Source organism: Scyliorhinus torazame, unplaced genomic scaffold, assembly GCF_047496885.1.
Source record: "Scyliorhinus torazame isolate Kashiwa2021f unplaced genomic scaffold, sScyTor2.1 scaffold_299, whole genome shotgun sequence".
NCBI lineage: Eukaryota > Metazoa > Chordata > Chondrichthyes > Carcharhiniformes > Scyliorhinidae > Scyliorhinus > Scyliorhinus torazame.
In genome coordinates, this window is record NW_027308026.1 from 26,326 (window position 1) to 52,343 (window position 26,018).

At 57.7% G+C, this 26,018-nt stretch overlaps 1 long non-coding RNA gene across 5 annotated transcripts in view; it reads right to left on the reverse strand.

Annotated features, from left to right (window-relative positions):
* Positions 1-1,420: 1,420 nt before the first annotated feature.
* LOC140406135 (uncharacterized) overlaps positions 1,421-26,018 on the reverse strand; it is a 30,367-nt gene continuing 5,769 nt past the window's right edge. For all 5 annotated transcript variants that reach the window (XR_011939058.1, XR_011939057.1, XR_011939059.1 and 2 more), the window contains one exon: positions 1,421-1,556. This is a non-coding gene — a long non-coding RNA (uncharacterized lncRNA). The remainder of the gene's footprint in view (positions 1,557-26,018) is intronic.

Genomic DNA, 26,018 nt, shown 5'->3' on the forward strand with positions numbered 1-26,018 from the left:
CCACCTCCTTAATCACCTGAGGCTGCGCTCCCTCCTGCTCCCACACTCCACCTCCTTAATCACCTGAGGCTGCGCTCCCTCCTGCTCCCACACTCCACCTCCTTAATCACCTGAGGCTGCGCTCCCTCCTGCTCCCACACTCCACCTCCTTAATCACCTGAGGCTGCGCTCCCTCCTGCTCCCACACTCCACCTCCTTAATCACCTGAGGCTGCGCTCCCTCCTGCTCCCACACTCCACCTCCTTAATCACCTGAGGCTGCGCTCCCTCCTGTTCCCACACTCCACCTCCTTAATCACCTGAGGCTGCGCTCCCTCCTGTTCCCACACTCCACCTCCTTAATCACCTGAGGCTGCGCTCCCTCCTGCTCCCACACTCCACCTCCTTAATCACCTGAGGCTGCGCTCCCTCCTGCTCCCACACTCCACCTCCTTAATCACCTGAGGCTGCGCTCCCTCCTGCTCCCACACTCCACCTCCTTAATCACCTGAGGCTGCGCTCCCTCCTGCTCCCACACTCCACCTCCTTAATCACCTGAGGCTGCGCTCCCTCCTGCTCCCACACTCCACCTCCTTAATCACCTGAGGCTGCGCTCCCTCCTGTTCCCACACTCCACCTCCTTAATCACCTGAGGCTGCGCTCCCTCCTGCTCCCACACTCCACCTCCTTAATCACCTGAGGCTGCGCTCCCTCCTGCTCCCACACTCCACCTCCTTAATCACCTGAGGCTGCGCTCCCTCCTGCTCCCACACTCCACCTCCTTAATCACCTGAGGCTGCGCTCCCTCCTGCTCCCACACTCCACCTCCTTAATCACCTGAGGCTGCGCTCCCTCCTGCTCCCACACTCCACCTCCTTAATCACCTGAGGCTGCGCTCCCTCCTGCTCCCACACTCCACCTCCTTAATCACCTGAGGCTGCGCTCCCTCCTGTTCCCACACTCCACCTCCTTAATCACCTGAGGCTGCGCTCCCTCCTGTTCCCACACTCCACCTCCTTAATCACCTGAGGCTGCGCTCCCTCCTGTTCCCACACTCCACCTCCTTAATCACCTGAGGCTGCGCTCCCTCCTGTTCCCACACTCCACCTCCTTAATCACCTGAGGCTGCGCTCCCTCCTGTTCCCACACAACATCTTGTTCACTGGAATAACTCACCCAACCCTCAGTGTGAAAATGTCACCGGTCTCCCACTCCCCCCAGAGACACGGACTCCTGCCTCTCCCCCCCACCCCCCGCCCCCCCAGAGACACTGAGACTCCTGCACCCCCCCCCCCGCCCCCCAGAGACACTGAGACTCCTGCACCCCCCCCCCCGCCCCCCAGAGACACTGAGACTCCTGCACCCCCCCCCCCCACCCCCCCGCTTCCAAAAAAACAAAAGAGCCCAACACTTGAGTAGCCATCAGAATAATGAAACCCCAATAATGACACACAAAGACACATTGACATTTATTCTGTTTCTCTCAGGTTCGAACTCCTGTCTGAGGATTCCTCGCCGAGGAAGGATTCTCTTTGCGTCGTCCAAGCTTCAAAATCAACTCTCCTCGGGAAGAGAAAGCTGGAAATTGATTACAGCAAAGCATTATTGAAATAATAAAGGCACAGCAACATCCTGGGACTGCCCCCAATCTGTTTTATAAAACCCATTTTATAAACACGGCCGAACGCTGCAACAGTTTAGTTGTTTCAAAAAAATATATTTTTATTGATAACAATAACAAAAGCAATAACAACATAACCATCAACATAGTAAAGGAGATATTTCCCACCCAACCCCTTCTGTACATCCCTTAACCATATTGCACTTTCCCCCCCCCTTCAGAGTGCTGCTTCTGCCGACACTTTAATTCGCCCCCAGAAAGTCGACGAACGGCTGCGTCCTCCGAGAGAACCCCAGCATTGACCCCCTCAAGGCAAACTTTATTTTCTCCAGCTTGAGGAACCCAGCCATGTCACTGAGCCAAGTCTCCACGCTCGGGGGCTCCGAGTGCCTCCACATTAAAAGGATCTGTCTCCGGGCTACCAGGGAGGCAAAGGCCAGAACGTCGGCCTATTTCACTCCCTGTACTCCGGGATCTTCTGACACTCCAAAGATCGCCACCTCCGGACTCGGCACCGCCCGGGTGTCGAGCACCTTGGACATTGCTCGAGCAAAACCCTCTAAGCTTCGGGCATGCCCAAAACATGTGGACGTGGTTTGCTGGGCTTCTCGCACATCTATCGTCTACCCCGAAAAACTTGCTCATCCTCGCCACCTTCATGTGTGCCCGGTGTACCACCTTAAACTGTACTAGGCTGAGCCTGGCACATGATGAGGAGGAATTAACCCTGCGGGCGTCCACCCACAGACCCGCCTCTAACTCCCCACCTAACTCCTCCCACTTGCCCTTCAGTTCCTCCACCGGGGTCTCCTCCGCCTCCAACAAATCCTGATAGATATCCGACACTTTCCCCTCCCCCACTCTCCCTGCTCACTCCAGGACTGGTATTTACCCTCTCCCCCTCTGTCTTCCCCCCCCCACCCTCTTCCCCCTCTGTCTTCCCCCTCTGTCCCCCCTCCCCCCCTCAGACTCCCCCTACCCTGCAAGTTTCCCCAATCTCCCTGCATATTTCAGCTTCTAATTCCTGTTGACTGTTTGGGTACAATCCCAATGAGGTCACCATCCCATCCTTGGTTCCACCCACAAAACATCGCTGGATGATTCCTCGGTTATTTCATCTCTTGACTGCTGCCGTGACGCTCCCCTTAATGAAAAACGCAACTCCCCTTTCCTGCACCTCTGTCCCTCCTGGAGCACCTGTACCTATCGTGTCTATCCAGCTCTCTGCCATTGCTGAGGACTGCGACCCTTTCAGCCGCTCTGCTTTACAATTACAACACTGAGGGAGCACCCGATACCCAATTACAACACTGAGGGAGCACCCAATACCCAATTACAACACTGAGGGAGCACCCGATACCCAATTACAACACTGACGGAGCACCCGATACCCAATTACAACACTGACGGAGCACCCGATACCCAATTACAACACTGAGGGAGCACCCGATACCCAATTACAACACTGTGGGAGCACCCGATACCCAATTACAACACTGACGGAGCACCCGATACCCAATTACAACACAGAGGGAGCACCCGATACCCAATTACAACACTGAGGGAGCACCCGATACCCAATTACAACACTGACGGAGCACCCAATACCCAATTACAACACTGAGGGAGCAACGGATACCCAATTACAACACTGACGGAGCACCCGATACCCAATTACAACACTGAGGGAGCACTCAATACCCAATTACAACACTGAGGGAGCACCCGATACCCAATTACAACACTGAGGGAGCACCCAATACCCAATTACAACACTGAGGGAGCACCCGATACCCAATTACAACACTTAGGGAGCACCCAATACCCAATTACAACACTGAGGGAGCACCCGTTACCCAATTACAACACTGAGGGAGCACCCGATACCCAATTACAACACTGAGGGAGCACCCGATACCCAATTACAACACTGAGGGAGCACCCAATACCCAATTACAACACTGAGGGAGCACCCGATACCCAATTACAACACTGAGGGAGCACCCGATACCCAATTACAACACTGAGGGAGCACCCGATACCCAATTACAACACTGAGGGAGCACCCAATACCCAATTACAACACTGAGGGAGCACCCGTTACCCAATTACAACACTGAGGGAGCACCCGATACCCAATTACAACACTGAGGGAGCACCCGATACCCAATTACAACACTGAGGGAGCACCCAATACCCAATTACAACACTGAGGGAGCACCCAATACCCAATTACAACACTGAGGGAGCACCTGATACCCAATTACAACACTGACTGAGCACCCGATACCCAATTACAACACTGAGGGAGCACCCAATACCCAATTACAACACTGTGGGAGCACCCAATACCCAATTACAACACTGAGGGAGCACCCGATACCCAATTACAACACTGACTGAGCACCCGATTCCCAATTACAACACTGAGGGAGCACCCGATACCCAATTACAACACTGACTGAGCACCCGATACCCAATTACAACACTGAGGGAGCACCCGATACCCAATTACAACAGTGACGGAGCACCCGATACCCAATTACAACACTGAGGGAGCACTCAATACCCAATTACAACACTGAGGGAGCACCCGATACCCAATTACAACACTGACTGAGCACCCGATTCCCAATTACAACACTGAGGGAGCACCCGATACCCAATTACAACACTGAGGGAGCACCCGATACCCAATTACAACACTGAGGGAGCACCCGATACCCAATTACAACACTGAGGGAGCACCCGATACCCAATCACAACACTGAAGGAGCACCCGATACCCAATTACAACACTGAGGGAGCACCCAATACCCAATTACAACACTGACTGAGCACCCGATACCCAATTACAACACTGAGGGAGCACCCGATACCCAATTACAACACTGAGGGAGCACCCGATACCCAATTACAACACTGAGGGAGCACCTGATACCCAATTACAACACTGAGGGAGCACCCGATACCCAATTACAACACTGAGGGAGCACCCGATACCCAATTACAACACTGACTGAGCACCCGATACCCAATTACAACACTGAGGGAGCACCCGATACCCAATTACAACACTGAGGGAGCACCCGATACCCAATTACAACACTGAGGGAGCACCCGATACCCAATTACAACACTGAGGGAGCACCCGATACCCAATTACAACACTGAGGGAGCACCCGATACCCAATTACAACACTGACTGAGCACCCGATACCCAATTACAACACTGAGGGAGCACCCAATACCCAATTACAACACTAATTGAGCACCCGATACCCAATTACAACACTGAGGGAGCACCCGATACCCAATTACAACACTGACGGAGCACCCGGTACCCAATTACAACACTGAGGGAGCACTCAATACCCAATTACAACACTGAGGGAGCAGAATTATTAATTACAACACCGATTTAGCACCTGCTACTCAATTACAGCACAGATGGAGCATCTTTACTTCATTACAACAATGTGGGACGAGAGAATTTTACTGTCAAAAACTCATTAAAGTCAAAGATAATGTCTCCCGAGCCAATGGCTCCAGGATTGCTGCTGTTTCCTCATTCAGTATTAATCCTGACGCTTCCCCTTCCATCAGTCACCTCTCCCTCTCTCACAAACACTCGGAAGTCAGTATGTTCCATGGTACAGTGGCAGCGCACAGTCCGATCCCACAAACCCCCTAGAACATTTACCTCTCTCCAAACAAACTACCCCCTCTTACTCCACTTCAATATGTCCCTCATCCTCGCACAGCAGGATCCCACACACACACTGCAATGTGGTATCGGCCGGATTTGAAAAAAAAAAAGGTGTTTGAGGTGAGAATTGCCGCAGTTGTTGTGCGAAGAATGTGTGGCGGGGTCTAGGGAGGCTGGAACCCTCCCATCCGTGGGCAGGGTGGGTACAGAGGGATATGGGCCAAATGCGGGCAAGCGGGACTAGCTTAGTGATAGAAACTGGGCGGCACGGACAAGCTGGGCCGAAGGGACCGTTTCCATGCTGTAAACATCTTTCACTCTGTGACTGGCCTCCAGTCGCACAAACAGCCTTCTCCCACCTCCCTCTGCCTCCTATCACTAACTCAGTTCTGCTTCCAAGTTACCCCATCTCCCATGTGCATTTGACTTCTTTGTCAGTCTCCCATGTGGGGCCTTGTCAGAGGCTTGGCTGCAACCCAGATAAACTACATCAACTGCACCACCCTCATCTGGTCACCTCCTCCAATAATTCAGTCCCATTGGTTCAGCACGGCCTCCCTCTGCCACGCTGACTATTCCTGATCAAAGCTCGCCTCTCCCAAGTGGAGAGTGATTCTCCAGCCCCACCGCCCCACGTCAATATTGCCCTCAGCCTCGCACAGCAAGATCCCACACTGAACACCGTCAGATCCGGTGTCTTTATCCCCCCTTCCCTTGACCCACCAACCAATGTCCACCTCTGCTTTGCTGTCTCTGGATCCCCCCTCCCACCCCATCGCCTCACTGGCTCTCTTTCACCCACACAGCCCCCAATATTCCCCACCCCCCAGTGTGGACAGTGTCGCCTTGCGAGGAACATGGGGCGGGTTGTGTGGGCGCAAGGGGAGGGGGTGGGGGGAGGGTGCTGGACCCTGACTCTACACCAGGAAACCCCCATCCACGATTCTTGTCTCTCTCTCCGCTCCCTCTGGCTTTGCACTCTCCCCTATCTCCATCCTAATTGCACAATGAGATCCAATCACCCCTCCAGCCAGTGTACATGAGCAATGAAGGCAATTCTACACAGCAAGATCCCACTGGCAGTACCACCATGGTGCAGGACACCCCTCCCACACACTCTGTCTCTCTCTCCCACCCCTCCAGATCCCCTTCACATCCCCAGCCTTCAACTTCCATCACTTACCTCTGCCTCCATCTCTCTTTCTCTCATTTCATTTCTCTCTCTCTCTCTTTTCCTTTCTCTCCCTCTCTCACTTTTCATTTCTCTCCTTCCCTCTCTCTCATTTCATTTCTCTCCTTCCCTCTCTCTCATTTCATTTCTCTCCCTCCCTCCCTCTCATTTCATTTCTCTCCTTCCCTCTCTCTCATTTCATTTCTCTCCCTCTCTCACTTTTCATTTCTTTCCCTCCCTCTCATTTCATTTCTCTCTCTCCCTCTCTCTCATTTCATTTCTCTCTCCCTCTCTCTCCATTTCATTTCTCTCCCTCTCTCTCATTTCATTTCTCTCGCCCTCTCTCTCATTTCATTTCTCTCTCTCCCTCTCTCTTTTCATTTCTCTCCCTGTTTCACTTTTCATTTCTCTCTCTCCCTCTCTCACTTTTCATTTCTCTCCCTCTCATTTCATTTCTCTCTCTCCCTCTCTCATTTCATTTCTCTCTCTCCCTCTCTCATTTCATTTCTCTCTCTCTCTCTCTCTCTCTCTCTCCCTCTCTGAGCCTGATCTGCACAGAATCAGACCGCACAGAACAGGCCCTTCCACCCACCAAGCCTGGAGAGACAAGTGTAAATACTCTAATCTGCTCCAATCCCTCTGCCCAGCACTAGGCCCAAAGCCTTGAATGTTACCACACGTTGGGTGTCGCAACCGCCCAATTCTCTCCAACAGAGAGAGATCTGGAAGGGACTGAGAGGGAGAGGGGCTGAGAGGGAGAGGGGCTGAGAGGGAGAGGGGCTGAGAGAGCGAGGGGCTGAGAGGGAGAGGGGCTGAGAGGGAGAGAGACTGAGAGGGAGAGGGACTGAGAGGGAGAGGGACGGAGAGGGAGAGGGACTGAGAGGGAGAGAGGCTGAGAGGGAGAGAGGCTGAGAGGGAGAGGGGCTGAGAGGGAGAGGGACTGAGAGGGAGAGGGGCTGAGAGGGAGAGGGGCTGAGAGGGAGAGAGGCTGAGAGGGAGAGGGGCTGAGAGGGAGAGGGGCTGAGACGGAGAGAGGCTGAGAGGGAGAGGGGCTGAGAGGGAGAGGGGCTGAGACGGAGAGAGGCTGAGACGGAGAGAGGCTGAGAGGGAGAGGGGCTGAGAGGGAGAGAGGCTGAGAGGGAGAGAGGCTGAGAGGGAGAGGGGCTGAGAGGGAGAGGGACTGAGAGGGAGAGGGGCTGAGAGGGAGAGAGGCTGAGAGGGAGAGGGGCTGAGAGGGAGAGGGGCTGAGAGGGAGAGAGACTGAGAGGGAGAGGGGCTGAGAGGGAGAGGGACTGAGAGGGAGAGAGGCTGAGAGAGAGAGAGGCTGAGAGGGAGAGGGGCTGAGAGGGAGAGAGGCTGAGAGGGAGAGAGACTGAGAGGGAGAGGGGCTGAGAGGGAGAGGGGCTGAGAGGGAGAGGGGCTGAGAGGGAGAGGGGCTGAGAGGGAGAGAGACTGAGAGGGAGAGGGGCTGAGAGGGAGAGAGACTGAGAGGGAGAGGGACTGAGAGGGTGAGGGGCTGAGAGGGAGAGGGGCTGAGAGGGAGAGGGGCTGAGAGGGAGAGGGAGAGAGACTGAGAGGGAGAGGGGCTGAGAGGGAGAGGGACTGAGAGGGAGAGGGACTGAGAGGGAGAGGGGCTGAGAGGGAGAGAGACTGAGAGGGAGAGAGACTGAGAGGGAGAGGGGCTGAGAGGGAGAGAGGCTGAGAGGGAGAGAGACTGAGAGGGAGAGAGACTGAGAGGGAGAGGGGCTGAGAGGGAGAGAGACTGAGAGGGAGAGAGACTGAGAGGGAGAGAGGCTGAGAGGGAGAGAGGCTGAGAGGGAGAGGGAGAGAGACTGAGAGGGAGAGGGGCTGAGAGGGAGAGGGGCTGAGAGGGAGAGAGACTGAGAGGGAGAGGGGCTGAGAGGGAGAGAGGCTGAGAGGGAGAGGGGCTGAGAGGGAGAGGGAGAGGGAGAGGGACTGAGAGGGAGAGAGGCTGAGAGGGAGAGAGGCTGAGAGGGAGAGGGAGAGGGAGAGAGACTGAGAGGGAGAGAGACTGAGAGGGAGAGAGACTGAGGGAGAGGGGCTGAGAGGGAGAGGGGCTGAGAGGGAGAGGGACTGAGAGGGAGAGGGAGAGGGAGAGAGACTGAGAGGGAGAGAGACTGAGAGGGAGAGAGACTGAGGGAGAGGGGCTGAGAGGGAGAGGGGCTGAGAGGGAGAGGGACTGAGAGGGAGAGGGGCTGAGAGGGAGAGAGACTGAGGGAGAGGGGCTGAGAGGGAGAGGGGCTGAGAGGGAGAGGGGCAGGAGAGGGAGGGGCTGAGAGGGAGAGGGGCTGAGAGGGAGAGCTGAGAGGGAGAGGGGCTGAGAGGGAGAGAGACTGAGAGGGAGAGGGGCTGAGAGGGAGAGGGGCTGAGAGGGAGAGGGGCAGGAGAGGGAGGGGCTGAGAGGGAGAGGGGCTGAGAGGGAGAGGGGCTGAGAGGGAGAGAGACTGAGGGAGAGGGGCTGAGAGGGAGAGGGGCTGAGAGGGAGAGGGGCAGGAGAGGGAGGGGCTGAGAGGGAGAGGGGCTGAGAGGGAGAGAGACTGAGAGGGAGAGGGGCTGAGAGGGAGAGGGACTGAGAGGGAGAGGGGCTGAGAGGGAGAGAGGCTGAGAGGGAAAGGGGCTGAGAGGGAGAGAGACTGAGGGAGAGAGGCTGAGAGGGGCTGAGAGGGAGAGGGGCTGAGAGGGAGAGAGACTGAGAGGGAGAGAGGCTGAGAGGGAGAGGGGCTGAGAGGGAGAGGGGCTGAGAGGGAGAGAGGCTGAGAGGGAGAGAGACTGAGAGGGAGAGGGGCTGAGAGGGAGAGGGGCTGAGAGGGAGAGAGGCTGAGAGGGAGAGGGGCTGAGAGGGAGAGAGGCTGAGAGGGAGAGGGGCTGAGAGGGAGAGGGGCTGAGAGGGAGAGGGGCTGAGAGGGAGAGAGGCTGAGAGGGAGAGAGACTGAGAGGGAGAGAGGCTGAGAGGGAGAGGGGCTGAGAGGGAGAGAGGCTGAGAGGGAGAGAGACTGAGAGGGAGAGAGGCTGAGAGGGAGAGGGGCTGAGAGAGGCTGAGAGGGACAGAGGCTGAGAGGGAGCGGGGCTGAGAGGGAGAGAGGCTGAGAGGGAGAGGGGCTGAGAGGGAGAGGGGCTGAGAGGGAGAGAGGCTGAGAGGGAGAGGGGCTGAGAGGGAGAGAGGCTGAGAGGGAGAGAGACTGAGAGGGAGAGAGGCTGAGAGGGAGAGGGGCTGAGAGGGAGAGGGGCTGAGGGAGAGGGGCTGAGAGGGAGAGGGGCTGAGAGGGAGAGGGGCTGAGAGGGAGAGGCTGAGAGGGAGAGGGACTGAGAGGGAGAGGGGCTGAGAGGGAGAGGGGCTGAGAGGGAGAGAGGCTGAGAGGGAGAGAGGCTGAGAGGGAGAGGGGCTGAGAGGGAGAGGGGCTGAGAGGGAGAGGCTGAGAGGGAGAGGGACTGAGAGGGAGAGGCTGAGAGGGAGAGGGGCTGAGAGGGAGAGAGGCTGAGAGGGAGAGGGGCTGAGAGGGAGAGAGACTGAGAGGGAGAGGGGCTGAGAGGGAGAGGGGGCCCCCCTCCTTACACTCTGTCTCTTTCCACTACCCTTCCTGAGCCCCTCACACCCCCTCCCAGCCCCTCCCTGTTCAGCTGCCCTTCCCTCCCTCCATTTCCCCATCTCTCTCTCTCTCTGCCTGCCTCTCCCTCTCCCAGCCTCCCTCTTTCCCTCAATCTTTTACATTTACAGTCAGCTCGCGGGTGTTTGTAAGTAATAGGGAGCCAGGCGAGTGCACAGCTCGATCCCACACACACATACAACCTGCTCACGGACAGGGGAACAATTTAAACACTGAAACCAGGAGCAGGCCATTCGGCCCTTCCAAGCTGCTCTGCCATTCATCATCACGGCTGACCATCCGACTCAGTAACCTGTGTGTCCCCCCCCCACATCCTCTGATCCTCCCCAGAGCTGTATCCTTCTTTAAAACAAGCTGCACAGCAACATTATCCAGGGTGGATCTTTATAAACACAAAATTCTCAGATTCACAAATGTGGACAGGCAGACAGAGAGAGAGAGAAATCCAGTCAACACCTCAATAAACTCAAAATGCTTGCTGCACATTGCACTGAATCCCTCAATTCATCCCCGTGTGGGGAAAACTGGCAGCAGAATTATCCAGCAATAAAACGTCACCTTAAACAACTTTCAATTCCCGTCCCTCTCCCAGCAGCTTCACAAGTGGGGGATGGATTTAAAACCCAGCGGCTGCTTCTTTCGGGAGGCACTTTCCGGGTCATCTCTGCCCAGCAAGACTCCAAGGCACCGTTACCAATCTCCGTCCCCTTCTCTCCCTCCCTCCCCCTTCACCGCATTCTCTCTCTCCTTTCCCATTCTCTCTCTCCTTTCCCTTTCTCTCTCTCATTTTCCTTTCTCTCTTTCCTTTCCCATTCTCTCTCTCCTTTCCCATTCTCTCTCTCTCTCCTTTCCCATTCTCTCTCTCCTTTCCCATTCTCTCCTTTCCCATTCTCTCTCTCCTTTCCCATTCTCTCTCTCCTTTTCCTTTCTCTCTCTCATTTTCCTTTCTCTCTTTCCTTTCCCATTCTCTCTCTCCTTTCCCATTCTCTCTCTCTCTCCTTTCCCATTCTCTCTCTCCTTTCCCATTCTCTCCTTTCCCATTCTCTCTCTCCTTTCCCATTCTCTCTCTCCTTTCCCATTCTCTCTCCTTTCCCATTCTCTCTCCTTTCCCATTCTCTCTCTCCTTTCCCATTCTCTCTCTCTCTCCTTTCCCATTCTCTCCTTTCACATTCTCTCTCTCCTTTCCAATTCTCTCTCTCCTTTCCCATTCTCTCTTCTTTTCCTATTCTCTCTCTCCTTTTCCTTTCTCTCATTTTCCTTTCTCTCTCTCATTTTCCTTTCTCTCTTTCCTTTCCCATTCTCTCTCTCCTTTCCCACTTCTCTCTCTCCTTTTCCTTTCTCTCTCTCATTTTCCTTTCTCTCTCTCATTTTCCTTTCTCTCTCTCATTTTCCTTTCTCTCTTTCCTTTCCCATTCTCTCTTCTTTCCCATTCTCTCTCTCCTATCCCATTCTCTCTCTCCTTTCCCATTCTCTCTCTCCTTTCCCATTCTCTCTTCTTTTCCTATTCTCTCTCTCCTTTTCCTTTCTCTCATTTTCCTTTCTCTCTCTCATTTTCCTTTCTCTCTTTCTTTTCCCATTCTCTCTCTCCTTTCCCACTTCTCTCTCTCCTTTTCCTTTCTCTCTCTCATTTTCCTTTCTCTCTCTCATTTTCCTTTCTCTCTTTCCTTTCCCATTCTCTCTTCTTTCCCATTCTCTCTCTTCTATCCCATTTCTCTCTCCTTTCCCATTCTCTCTCTCTCTCCTTTCCCATTCTCTCTCTCCTTTCCCATTCTCTCCTTTCCCATTCTCTCTCTCCTTTCCCATTCTCTCTCTCCTTTCCCATTAATTCCAGTAAAACACGGGCAATGTGCGATTGGTAAATTGAACCAGGCCCCAATCGCGGCCTTTTCCGTTCCAGGCACTTTGTGAGAGCTGGATTAAAATGTCCTCGGAAAATCTCCTGTCATCCCATTTAGAATAAGTGTCCCACCACACTGGACGTGTTTAATTTTCATGATTACAGAACTAAAACCCAAAACACCAGTCAATGTACTAATGACTAAAGTTACAATGAAGACCATTCTGCACAGCAGGATCCCACGGGCAGCCCCACAACGGAGGAGGACTCAACCGCTCCAAGATCCAGTATCAATTACCCCAACTGAGTCCCCAACGTTCCCCACCCCCTCTCAGTTTGGTTCTCCCTCACCCTGTTTCTCCCCCCGCCCTTTCTCACTGTCGATTGAGGTTTAAGGTGTGGACACCATGGAGGGGTGAGGAATGTGGGGTGGGGAGGTGGGGGTCTGTGCCCTGGCTGTGCAGCAGAGACCCCCATCCAACAATCTCCTCTTCCCTCTCCCTGCCCCTCTGGCTTCTCTCTCTCTCTCTCTGTCTCACTCTGTCTATCTCTCTCTGATACTTCACAAGCTGAAGACAAAGATGGGAGGGAGAGAGAGACAGAAACAGACAGAGAGAGAGAAACAGACAGAGGGACAGAAATAGGCAGAGAGAAAGGGGAAAATGCAGTCAGTACATCCCTAAAACTCAAATCCAAATATTTCCTGTGCATTTTACTCAAACCTGGATTTATTGCAATGTCAGCTGTGTTGAGCCCTTTAAGACATGTGACACACATTACACACAGAGACAGGCAGAAAGAGAGTGACACAATGACACACAGACAGGCAGGCAGAGACAGAGGGAGTGAGAGAGATGTAAAGAGAGACAGGTAGTCAAGACAGGTAGAGACAGACCGACAGGGGGAGAGAGACAGAAGATAGAGGCAGAGGGAGAGAGGAAAACAGTGACGAACAGAACCAGGCAGTCAGAGAGAGGGAGAGACAGACCGACAGGGGGAGAGACACAGACAGAGACAGAAGATAGAGGCAGAGGGAGAGAGGAAAACAGTGACTCACAGAACCAGGCAGTCCGAGAGAGGGAGAGACAGACCGACAGGGGGAGAGAGACAGACCGACAGGGGGAGAGACACAGACAGAGACAGAAGATAGAGGCAGAGATAGAGAGGAAAACAGTGACTAACAGAACCAGGCAGTCAGAGAGAGGGAGAGACAGACCGACAGGGGGAGAGACACAGACAGAGACAGAAGATAGAGGCAGAGGGAGAGAGGAAAACAGTGACTAACAGAACCAGGCAGTCAGAGAGAGGGAGAGACAGACCGACAGGGGGAGAGAGAGAGACAGAGACAGAAGATAGAGGCAGAGGGAGAGAGGAAAACAGTGACTAACAGAACCAGGCAGTCAGAGAGAGGGAGAGACAGACCGACAGGGGGAGAGAGACACAGACAGAGACAGAAGATAGAGGCAGAGGGAGATAGGAAAACAGTGACTAACAGAACCAGGCAGTCAGAGAGAGGGAGAGACAGACCGACAGGGGGAGAGAGAGACAGACAGAGACAGAAGATAGAGGCAGAGGGAGAGAGGAAAACAGTGACTAACAGAATCAGGCAGTCAGAGAGAGGGAGAGACAGACCGACAGGGGGAGAGAGACAGACGGAGACAGAAGATAGAGGCAGAGGGAGAGAGGAAAACAGTGACTAACAGAACCAGGCGGTCAGAGAGAGGGAGAGACAGACCCACAGGGGGAGAGACACAGACAGAGACAGAAGATAGAGGCAGAGGGAGATAGGAAAACAGTGACTAACAGAACCAGGCGGTCAGAGAGAGGGAGAGACAGACCGACAGGGGGAGAGAGAGACAGAGACAGAAGATAGAGGCAGAGGGAGAGAGGAAAACAGAGACTAACAGAACCAGGCAGTCAGAGAGAGGGAGAGACAGACCGACAGGGGGAGAGAGAGAGAGAGACAGAATCAGGCAGTCAGAGAGAGGGAGAGACAGACCGACAGGGGGAGAGAGAGACAGAGACAGAAGATAGAGGCAGAGATAGAGAGGAAAACAGTGACTAACAGAACCAGGCAGTCCGAGAGAGGGAGAGACAGACCGACAGGGGGAGAGAGAGTGGGACAGCACGGTAGCCTTGTGGATAGCACAATTGCTTCACAGCTCCAGGGTCTCAGGTTCGATTCCGACTTGGGTCACTGTCTGTGCGGAGTCTGCACATCCTCCCCGTGTCTGCGTGGGTTTCCTCCGGGTGCTCCGGTTTCCTCCCACAGTCCAAAGATGTGCAGGTTAAGAGGATACGCTATGATAAATTGCACTTAGTGTCCAAAATTGCCCTTAGTGTTGGGTGGGGTTACTGGGTTATGGGGATAGGGTGGAGGTGTGGCCTTGGGTAGGGTGCTCTTTCCAAGAGCCGGTGCAGACTCGATGGGCCGAATGGCCTCATTCTGCACTGTAAATTCTATGAGAAGATAGAGGCAGAGAGAGAGAGGAAAACAGTGACTAACAGAACCAGGCAGTCAGAGAGAGGGAGAGACAGACCGACAGGGGGAGAGACACAGACAGAGACAGAAGATAGAGGCAGAGGGAGAGAGGAAAACAGTGACTAACAGAACCAGGCAGTCAGAGAGAGGGAGAGACAGACCGACAGGGGGAGAGACACAGACAGAGACAGAAGATAGAGGCAGAGGGAGAGAGGAAAACAGTGACTCACAGAACCAGGCAGTCAGAGAGAGGGAGAGACAGACCGACAGGGGGAGAGACACAGACAGAGACAGAAGATAGAGGCAGAGGGAGAGAGGAAAACAGTGACTAACAGAACCAGGCAGTCACAGAGAGGGAGAGACAGACCGACAGGGGGAGAGAGACAGAAGATAGAGGCAGAGGGAGAGAGGAAAACAGAGACTAACAGAACCAGGCAGTCAGAGAGAGGGAGAGACAGACCCACAGGGGGAGAGAGACAGAAGATAGAGGCAGAGGGAGAGAGGAAAACAGAGACTAACAGAACCAGGCAGTCAGAGAGAGGGAGAGACAGACCGACAGGGGGAGAGACACAGACAGAGACAGAAGATAGAGGCAGAGGGAGAGAGGAAAACAGAGACTAACAGAACCAGGCAGTCAGAGAGAGAGAGAGACAGACCGACAGGGGGAGAGAGACAGAGACAGAAGATAGAGGCAGAGGGAGAGAGGAAAACAGTGACTAACAGAACCAGGCAGTCAGAGAGAGGGAGAGACAGACCGACAGGGGGAGAGACACAGACAGAGACAGAAGATAGAGGCAGAGGGAGAGAGGAAAACAGTGACTAACAGAACCAGGCAGTCCGAGAGAGGGAGAGACAGACCGACAGGGGGAGAGAGAGACAGAGACAGAAGATAGAGGCAGAAGGAGAGAGGAAAACAGAGACTAACAGAACCAGGCAGTCTGAGAGAGGGAGAGACAGACCGACAGGGGGAGAGACACAGACAGAGACAGAAGATAGAGGCAGAGGGAGAGAGGAAAACAGAGACTAACAGAACCAGGCAGTCAGAGAGAGAGAGAGACAGACCGACAGGGGGAGAGAGACAGACAGAGACAGAAGATAGAGGCAGAGGGAGAGAGGAAAACAGAGACTAACAGAACCAGGCAGTCAGAGAGAGAGAGAGACAGACCGACAGGGGGAGAGAGACAGACAGAGACAGAAGATAGAGGCAGAGGGAGAGAGGAAAACAGAGACTAACAGAACCAGGCAGTCAGAGAGCCGGAGAGACAGACCGACAGGGGGAGAGAGACAGACAGAGACAGAAGATAGAGGCAGAGGGAGAGAGGAAAACAGAGACTAACAGAACCAGGCAGTCAGAGAGAGGGAGAGACAGACCGACAGGGGGAGAGACACAGACAGAGACAGAAGATAGAGGCAGAGGGAGAGAGGAAAACAGAGACTAACAGAATCAGGCAGTCAGAGAGAGGGAGACAGAGACAGAAGATAGAGGCAGAGGGAGAGAGAATGAGAGGGAGAGGGGCTGAGAGGGAGAGGGGCTGAGAGGGAGAGGGGCTGAGAGGGAGAGGGGCTGAGAGGGAGAGGGGCGTAGAGGGAGAGGGGCTGAGAGGGAGAGAGGCTGAGAGGGAGAGGGGCTGAGAGGGAGAGGGGCTGAGAGGGAGAGGGGTTGAGAGGGAGAGGGGCTGAGAGAGAGGGGCTGAGAGGGAGAGAGGCTGAGAGGGAGAGGGAGAGAGACTGAGAGGGAGAGGGGCTGAGAGGGAGAGGGGCTGAGAGGGAGAGGGGCTGAGAGGGAGAGGGGCTGAGAGGGAGAGAGGCTGAGAGGGAGAGGGGCTGAGAGGGAGAGGGGCTGAGAGGGAGAGAGGCTGAGAGGGAGAGGGGCTGAGATAGAGAGAGGCTGAGAGGGAGAGAGACTGAGAGGGAGAGGGGCTGAGAGGGAGAGGGGCTGAGAGGGAGAGGGGCTGAGAGAGAGAGACTGAGAGGGAGAGAGGCTGAGAGGGAGAGGGAGAGGGGCTGAGAGGGAGAGGGAGAGGGGCTGAGAGGGAGAGAGGCTGAGAGGGAGAGGGGCTGAGAGGGAGAGAGGCTGAGAGGGAGAGGGACTGAGAGGGAGAGGGGCTGAGAGGGAGAGGGGCTGAGAGGGAGAGGGGCTGAGAGGGAGAGGGGCTGAGAGGGAGAGGGGCTGAGGGAGAGGGGCTGAGAGGGAGAGAGGCTGAGAGGGAGAGGGACTGAGAGGGAGAGAGACTGAGAGGGAGAGAGACTGAGAGGGAGAGGGGCTGAGAGGGAGAGAGGCTGAGAGGGAGAGGGGCTGAGAGGGAGAGGGACTGAGAGGGAGAGAGACTGAGAGGGAGAGAGACTGAGAGGGAGAGGGGCTGAGAGGGAGAGAGACTGAGAGGGAGAGGGGCTGAGAGGGAGAGAGGCTGAGAGGGAGAGGGGCTGAGAGGCTGAGAGGGAGAAGGGCTGAGAGGGAGAGGGGCTGAGAGGGAGAGAGGCTGAGAGGGAGAGGGGCTGAGAGGGAGAGGGACCGAGAGGGAGAGAGGGAGAGGGGCTGAGAGGGAGAGGGGCTGAGAGGGAGAGAGGCTGAGAGGGAGAGGGGCTGAGAGGGAGAGAGACTGAGAGGGAGAGAGGCTGAGAGGGAGAGAGGCTGAGAGGGAGAGAGGCTGAGAGGGAGAGAGGCTGAGAGGGAGAGGGGGTGAGAGGCTGAGAGGGAGAGAGGCTGAGAGGGAGAGAGGCTGAGAGGGAGAGAGGCTGAGAGGGAGAGGGGCTGAGAGGGAGAGGGGCTGAGAGGGAGAGGGGCTGAGAGGGAGAGAGGCTGAGAGGGAGAGAGACTGAGAGGGAGAGGGGCTGAGAGGGAGAGAGGCTGAGAGGGAGAGGGGCTGAGAGGGAGAGAGACTGAGAGGGAGAGAGGCTGAGAGGGAGAGAGACTGAGAGGGAGAGGGGCTGAGGCTGAGAGGGAGAGAGGCTGAGAGGGAGAGGGGCTGAGAGGGAGAGAGACTGAGAGGGAGAGAGAGTGAGAGGGAGAGGGGCTGAGAGGGAGAGAGACTGAGAGGGAGAGGGGCTGAGAGGGAGAGGGGCTGAGAGGGAGAGGGGCTGAGAGGGAGAGAGGCTGAGAGGGAGAGGGGCTGAGAGGCTGAGAGGGAGAGAGGCTGAGAGGGAGAGGGGCTGAGAGGGAGAGAGACTGAGAGGGAGAGGGGCTGAGAGGGAGAGGGGCTGAGAGGGAGAGGGGCTGAGAGGGAGAGAGGCTGAGAGGGAGAGGGGCTGAGAGGGGTTGATAGGGAGAGGGGCTGAGAGGCTGAGAGGGAGAGAGGCTGAGAGGGAGAGAGGCTGAGAGGGAGAGAGGCTGAGAGGGAGAGGGGCTGAGAGGGAGAGGGGCTGAGAGGGAGAGAGACTGAGAGGGAGAGAGACTGAGAGGGAGAGAGGCTGAGAGGGAGAGAGGCTGAGAGGGAGAGAGGCTGAGAGGGAGAGGGGCTGAGAGGGAGAGGGGCTGAGAGGGAGAGAGACTGAGAGGGAGAGAGGCTGAGAGGGAGAGAGGCTGAGAGGGAGAGGGGCTGAGAGGGAGAGAGACTGAGAGGGAGAGGGGCTGAGAGGGAGAGGGGCTGAGAGGGAGAGAGACTGAGAGGGAGAGAGGCTGAGAGGGAGAGGGGCTGAGAGGGAGAGGGGCTGAGAGGGAGAGAGACTGAGAGGCTGAGAGGGAGAGAGGCTGAGAGGGAGAGAGGCTGAGAGGGAGAGGGGCTGAGAGGGAGAGGGGCTGAGAGGGAGAGAGACTGAGAGGGAGAGAGGCTGAGAGGGAGAGAGGCTGAGAGGGAGAGAGGCTGAGAGGGAGAGGGGCTGAGAGGGAGAGAGACTGAGAGGGAGAGGGGCTGAGAGGGAGAGGGGCTGAGAGGGAGAGAGACTGAGAGGGAGAGAGGCTGAGAGGGAGAGAGGCTGAGAGGGAGAGAGGCTGAGAGGGAGAGAGGCTGAGAGGGAGAGAGGCTGAGAGGGAGAGGGGCTGAGAGGGAGAGACTGAGAGGGAGAGAGGCTGAGAGGGAGAGGGAGAGGGGCTGAGAGGGAGAGGGAGAGGGGCTGAGAGGGAGAGAGGCTGAGAGGGAGAGGGGCTGAGAGGGAGAGAGGCTGAGAGGGAGAGGGACTGAGAGGGAGAGGGGCTGAGAGGGAGAGGGGCTGAGAGGGAGAGGGGCTGAGAGGGAGAGGGGCTGAGAGGGAGAGGGGCTGAGGGAGAGGGGCTGAGAGGGAGAGAGGCTGAGAGGGAGAGGGACTGAGAGGGAGAGAGACTGAGAGGGAGAGAGACTGAGAGGGAGAGGGGCTGAGAGGGAGAGAGGCTGAGAGGGAGAGGGGCTGAGAGGGAGAGGGACTGAGAGGGAGAGAGACTGAGAGGGAGAGAGACTGAGAGGGAGAGGGGCTGAGAGGGAGAGAGACTGAGAGGGAGAGGGGCTGAGAGGGAGAGAGGCTGAGAGGGAGAGGGGCTGAGAGGCTGAGAGGGAGAAGGGCTGAGAGGGAGAGGGGCTGAGAGGGAGAGAGGCTGAGAGGGAGAGGGGCTGAGAGGGAGAGGGACCGAGAGGGAGAGAGGGAGAGGGGCTGAGAGGGAGAGGGGCTGAGAGGGAGAGAGGCTGAGAGGGAGAGGGGCTGAGAGGGAGAGAGACTGAGAGGGAGAGAGGCTGAGAGGGAGAGAGGCTGAGAGGGAGAGAGGCTGAGAGGGAGAGAGGCTGAGAGGGAGAGGGGGTGAGAGGCTGAGAGGGAGAGAGGCTGAGAGGGAGAGAGGCTGAGAGGGAGAGAGGCTGAGAGGGAGAGGGGCTGAGAGGGAGAGGGGCTGAGAGGGAGAGGGGCTGAGAGGGAGAGAGGCTGAGAGGGAGAGAGACTGAGAGGGAGAGGGGCTGAGAGGGAGAGAGGCTGAGAGGGAGAGGGGCTGAGAGGGAGAGAGACTGAGAGGGAGAGAGGCTGAGAGGGAGAGAGACTGAGAGGGAGAGGGGCTGAGGCTGAGAGGGAGAGAGGCTGAGAGGGAGAGGGGCTGAGAGGGAGAGAGACTGAGAGGGAGAGAGAGTGAGAGGGAGAGGGGCTGAGAGGGAGAGAGACTGAGAGGGAGAGGGGCTGAGAGGGAGAGGGGCTGAGAGGGAGAGGGGCTGAGAGGGAGAGAGGCTGAGAGGGAGAGGGGCTGAGAGGCTGAGAGGGAGAGAGGCTGAGAGGGAGAGGGGCTGAGAGGGAGAGAGACTGAGAGGGAGAGGGGCTGAGAGGGAGAGGGGCTGAGAGGGAGAGGGGCTGAGAGGGAGAGAGGCTGAGAGGGAGAGGGGCTGAGAGGGGTTGATAGGGAGAGGGGCTGAGAGGCTGAGAGGGAGAGAGGCTGAGAGGGAGAGAGGCTGAGAGGGAGAGAGGCTGAGAGGGAGAGGGGCTGAGAGGGAGAGGGGCTGAGAGGGAGAGAGACTGAGAGGGAGAGAGACTGAGAGGGAGAGAGGCTGAGAGGGAGAGAGGCTGAGAGGGAGAGAGGCTGAGAGGGAGAGGGGCTGAGAGGGAGAGGGGCTGAGAGGGAGAGAGACTGAGAGGGAGAGAGGCTGAGAGGGAGAGAGGCTGAGAGGGAGAGGGGCTGAGAGGGAGAGAGACTGAGAGGGAGAGGGGCTGAGAGGGAGAGGGGCTGAGAGGGAGAGAGACTGAGAGGGAGAGAGGCTGAGAGGGAGAGGGGCTGAGAGGGAGAGGGGCTGAGAGGGAGAGAGACTGAGAGGCTGAGAGGGAGAGAGGCTGAGAGGGAGAGAGGCTGAGAGGGAGAGGGGCTGAGAGGGAGAGGGGCTGAGAGGGAGAGAGACTGAGAGGGAGAGAGGCTGAGAGGGAGAGAGGCTGAGAGGGAGAGAGGCTGAGAGGGAGAGGGGCTGAGAGGGAGAGAGACTGAGAGGGAGAGGGGCTGAGAGGGAGAGGGGCTGAGAGGGAGAGAGACTGAGAGGGAGAGAGGCTGAGAGGGAGAGAGGCTGAGAGGGAGAGAGGCTGAGAGGGAGAGAGGCTGAGAGGGAGAGAGGCTGAGAGGGAGAGGGGCTGAGAGGGAGAGAGACTGAGAGGGAGAGGGGCTGAGAGGGAGAGGGGCTGAGAGGGAGAGAGACTGAGAGGGAGAGAGGCTGAGAGGGAGAGAGGCTGAGAGGGAGAGAGGCTGAGAGGGAGAGGGGCTGAGAGGGAGAGGGGCTGAGAGGGAGAGGGGCTGAGAGGGAGAGAGACTGAGAGGGAGAGAGGCTGAGAGGGAGAGGGGCTGAGAGGGAGAGGGGCTGAGAGGGAGAGGGGCTGAGAGGGAGAGAGGCTGAGAGGGAGAGGGGCTGAGAGGGAGAGAGACTGAGAGAGAGAGAGGCTGAGAGAGAGAGAGGCTGAGAGGGAGAGGGGCTGAGAGGGAGAGAGGCTGAGAGAGAGAGAGGCTGAGAGGGAGAGGGGCTGAGAGGGAGAGGGGCTGAGAGGGAGAGGGGCTGAGAGAGAGAGGGGCTGAGAGGGAGAGGGGCTGAGAGGGAGAGGGGCTGAGAGGGAGAGGGGCTGAGAGGGAGAGGGGCTGAGAGGGAGAGGGGCTGAGAGAGAGAGGGGCTGAGAGGGAGAGGGGCTGAGAGGGAGAGGGGCTGAGAGGGAGAGAGACTGAGAGGGAGAGAGACTGAGAGGGAGAGGGGCTGAGAGGGAGAGGGGCTGAGAGGGAGAGGGGCTGAGAGAGAGAGGGGCTGAGAGGGAGAGGGGCTGAGAGGGAGAGGGGCTGAGAGGGAGAGGGGCTGAGAGGGAGAGGGGCTGAGAGGGAGAGGGGCTGAGAGAGAGAGGGGCTGAGAGGGAGAGGGGCTGAGAGGGAGAGAGGCTGAGAGGGAGAGGGGCTGAGAGGGAGAGAGACTGAGAGGGAGAGAGGCTGAGAGGGAGAGAGGCTGAGAGGGAGAGAGGCTGAGAGGGAGAGGGGCTGAGAGGGAGAGGGGCTGAGAGGGAGAGGGGCTGAGAGGGAGAGAGACTGAGAGGGAGAGAGGCTGAGAGGGAGAGGGGCTGAGAGGGAGAGGGGCTGAGAGGGAGAGGGGCTGAGAGGGAGAGAGGCTGAGAGGGAGAGGGGCTGAGAGGGAGAGAGACTGAGAGAGAGAGAGGCTGAGAGAGAGAGAGGCTGAGAGGGAGAGGGGCTGAGAGGGAGAGAGGCTGAGAGAGAGAGAGGCTGAGAGGGAGAGGGGCTGAGAGGGAGAGGGGCTGAGAGGGAGAGGGGCTGAGAGAGAGAGGGGCTGAGAGGGAGAGGGGCTGAGAGGGAGAGGGGCTGAGAGGGAGAGGGGCTGAGAGGGAGAGGGGCTGAGAGGGAGAGGGGCTGAGAGAGAGAGGGGCTGAGAGGGAGAGGGGCTGAGAGGGAGAGGGGCTGAGAGGGAGAGAGACTGAGAGGGAGAGAGACTGAGAGGGAGAGGGGCTGAGAGGGAGAGGGGCTGAGAGGGAGAGGGGCTGAGAGGAGAGGGGCTGAGAGGGAGAGGGGCTGAGAGGGAGAGGGGCTGAGAGGGAGAGGGGCTGAGAGAGAGAGGGGCTGAGAGGGAGAGGGGCTGAGAGGGAGAGAGGCTGAGAGGGAGAGGGGCTGAGACGGAGAGAGACTGAGGGAGAGGGGCTGAGAGTGAGAGGGGCTGAGAGGGAGAGGGGCTGAGAGGGAGAGGGGCTGAGAGGGAGAGGGGCTGAGGGAGAGGGGCTGAGAGGGAGAGGGGCTGAGAGGGAGAGAGGCTGAGAGGGAGAGAGGCTGAGAGGGAGAGAGACTGAGAGGGAGAGGGGCTGAGAGGGAGAGGGGCTGAGAGGGAGAGGGGCTGAGGGAGAGGGCTGAGAGGGAGAGAGACTGAGAGGGAGAGAGGCTGAGAGGGAGAGAGACTGAGAGGGAGAGGGGCTGAGAGGGAGAGGGACTGAGAGGGAGAGGGGCTGAGAGGGAGAGGGAGAGGGTGAGAGGCTGAGAGGGAGAGGGGCTGAGAGGGAGAGAGGCTGAGAGGGAGAGGGGCTGAGAGAGAGAGGGGCTGAGAGGGAGAGGCTGAGAGGGAGAGGGGCTGAGAGGAAGAGGGGCTGAGAGGGAGAGAGACTGAGAGGGAGAGGGGCTGAGAGGGAGAGGGGCTGAGAGGGAGAGGGGCTGAGAGGGAGAGAGACTGAGAGGGAGAGGGACTGAGAGGGAGAGAGACTGAGAGGGAGAGAGGCTGAGAGGGAGAGGGAGAGGGTGAGAGGCTGAGAGGGAAAGGGGCTGAGAGGGAGAGGGGCTGAGAGGGAGAGGGGCTGAGAGGGAGAGAGGGCTGAGAGGGAGAGAGACTGAGAGGGAGAGAGACTGAGAGGGAGAGGGGCTGAGAGGGAGAGGGGCTGAGAGGGAGAGGGGCTGAGAGGGAGAGGGAGAGGGTGAGAGGCTGAGAGGGAGAGGGGCTGAGAGGGAGAGGGGCTGAGAGGGAGAGAGGCTGAGAGGGAGAGAGACTGAGAGGTAGAGAGACTGAGAGGGAGAGGGGCTGAGAGGGAGAGGGGCTGAGAGGGAGAGGGGCTGAGAGGGAGAGGGAGAGGGTGAGAGGCTGAGAGGGAGAGGGGCTGAGAGGGAGAGGGGCTGAGAGAGAGAGGGGCTGAGAGGGAGAGGCTGAGAGGGAGAGGGGCTGAGAGGAAGAGGGGCTGAGAGGGAGAGGCTGAGAGGGAGATGGGCTGAGAGGGAGAGAGGCTGAGAGGAAGAGGGGCTGAGAGGGAGAGAGACTGAGAGGGAGAGAGACTGAGAGGGAGAGGGGCTGAGAGGGAGAGAGACTGAGAGGGAGAGGGACTGAGAGGGAGAGAGACTGAGAGGGAGAGGGGCTGAGAGGGAGAGAGGCTGAGAGGGAGAGGGTGAGAGGCTGAGAGGGAGAGGGGCTGAGAGGGAGAGGGGCTGAGAGGGAGTGGGGCTGAGAGGGAGAGGGGCTGAGAGGGAGAGGGGCTGAGAGGGAGAGGGACTGAGAGGGAGAGGCTGAGAGGGAGAGGGGCTGAGAGGAAGAGGGGCTGAGAGGGAGGCTGAGAGGGAGAGGGGCTGAGAGGGTGAGAGGCTGAGAGGGAGAGGGGCTGAGAGGGAGAGGGGCTGAGAGAGAGAGGGGCTGAGAGGGAGAGGCTGAGAGGGAGAGGGGCTGAGAGGAAGAGGGGCTGAGAGGGAGGCTGAGAGGGAGAGGGGCTGAGAGGGAGAGGGACTGAGAGGGAGAGAGACTGAGAGGGAGAGGGGCTGAGAGGGAGAGAGACTGGGAGGGAGAGGGAGAGGGTGAGAGGCTGAGAGGGAGAGGGGCTGAGAGGGAGAGGGGCTGAGAGAGAGAGGGGCTGAGAGGGAGAGGCTGAGAGGGAGAGGGGCTGAGAGGAAGAGGGGCTGAGAGGGAGAGAGACTGAGAGGGAGAGGGGCTGAGAGGGAGAGGGACTGAGAGGGAGAGAGACTGAGAGGGAGAGGGCCTGAGAGGGAGAGAGACTGAGAGGGAGAGGGGCTGAGAGGGAGAGAGACTGAGAGGGAGAGGGGCTGAGAGGGAGAGAGACTGAGAGGGAGAGGGGCTGAGAGGGAGAGAGACTGAGAGGGAGAGGGGCTGAGAGGGAGAGGGGCTGAGAGGGAGAGAGGCTGAGAGGGAGAGGGGCTGAGAGGGAGAGAGGCTGAGAAGGAGAGGGGCTGAGAGGGAGAGAGGCTGAGAGGGAGAGGGGCTGAGAGGGAGAGGGGCTGAGAGGGAGAGGGACTGAGAGGGAGAGGGACTGAGAGGGAGAGGGACTGAGAGGGAGAGAGATTGAGAGGGAGAGAGACTGAGAGGGAGAGAGAATGAGAGGGAGAGGGGCTGAGAGGGAGAGGGGCTGAGAGGGAGAGGGGCTGAGAGGGAGAGGGGCTGAGAGGGAGAGGGGCTGAGAGGGAGAGAGGCTGAGAGAGAGAGAGGCTGAGAGGGAGAGGGGCTGAGAGGCTGAGAGGGAGAGGGGCTGAGAGGGAGAGGGGCTGAGAGGGAGAGGGGCTGAGAGGGAGAGAGGCTGAGAGGGAGAGGGGCTGAGAGGGAGAGGGACTGAGAGGGAGAGGGGCTGAGAGGGAGAGAGACTGAGAGGGAGAGGGGCTGAGAGGGAGAGGGGCTGAGAGGGAGAGGGGCTGAGAGGGAGAGAGGCTGAGAGGGAGAGGGGCTGAGAGGGAGAGGGAGAGGGGCTGAGAGGGAGAGGGGCTGAGAGGGAGAGAGGCTGAGAGGGAGAGAGGCTGAGAGGGAGAGGGACTGAGAGGGAGAGAGGCTGAGAGGAAGAGGGGCTGAGAGGGAGAGAGGCTGAGAGGGAGAGGGGCTGAGAGGGAGAGGGGCTGAGAGGGAGAGGGGCTGAGAGGGAGAGGGGCTGAGAGGGAGAGGGGCTGAGAGGGAGAGAGGCTGAGAGGGAGAGGGGCTGAGAGGGAGAGGGGCTGAGAGGGAGAGGGGCTGAGAGGGAGAGAGACTGAGAGGGAGAGAGGCTGAGAGGGAGATGGGCTGAGTGGGAGAGAGACTGAGAGGGAGAGGGGCTGAGAGGGAGGGACTGAGAGGGAGAGGGGCTGAGAGGGAGAGAGACTGAGAGGGAGAGAGGCTGAGAGGGAGATGGGCTGAGTGGGAGAGAGACTGAGAGGGAGAGAGGCTGAGAGGGAGAGGGGCTGAGAGGGAGAGGGGCTGAGAGGGAGAGGGACTGAGAGGGAGAGAGGCTGAGAGGAAGAGGGGCTGAGAGAGAGAGAGGGGCTGAGAGAGAGAGAGGCTGAGAGGGAGAGAGGCTGAGAGGGAGAGGGGCTGAGAGGGAGAGAGACTGAGAGGGAGAGGGGCTGAGAGGGAGAGAGGCTGAGAGGGAGAGAGACTGAGAGGGAGAGAGAGAGACAGAGAGACTGACTGAGAGAGAGACTGAGAATGTGACAAGCAGAAAGTCAGTAAAAGTCGATTCAAACGGTCCCCTGGGCTTTCACAAGGAACCGTGACATTAATCACAGTACAACACGGGCACTGCGCGATTGGGAAATTGTCTGATTAAATGGAAGCCCCTCTTTAAAACTGACAGTGGGGCAGATGGGGGGGAGCCTGGAGACATTGTAGAACTCGGTGAGCTGAATTAACCCCCTCCCACACCCACACAACCCCCCCTCCCCCCATCACCAACACTTCACTAATCAGTCCGTCTTCAGCACAGGAGATATCCCTTACACAGCCTCACATTTATAAATTCAATCCCAGCACCTCGGCAACATTATGAAAGTCGATACGTTCATGTTTACATGTTGCAGTGTGCACAGCAGGATCCCATAAATAATAAACATGATGGAGACAGGAGCCCAGTCCGTATCCTGCGTCTCTCTTAACCTCCCACTCAACCGCCCCCCTCCGCACACACCCCACACCCCCACACACATTCGCCACCCCCACTAGCCTCCCCATTCAAATAACGACAAATCACGTTGGTGTTTTTATCATTTTATTGGAAGAGGAAGTATAGAGGGAAATAGCTGGAGAGAGAGGCTCGGTGAGGGGAGGGGGATGTGGTGGGGAAGAGTGAGACAGGCAATTTCTCCCACGCTCCCTCTCTTTCTCTCTCAGGTCTTCTTTCCCTCTGGAGGCATTTTCAAATCGACTGGCCTCAGGACAGGACAGGGCTGTCTCAGGACATTTTCAAATCGACTGTCTCAGGACAGGACAGGGCTGTCTCAGGACATTTTCAAATCGACTGTCTCAGGA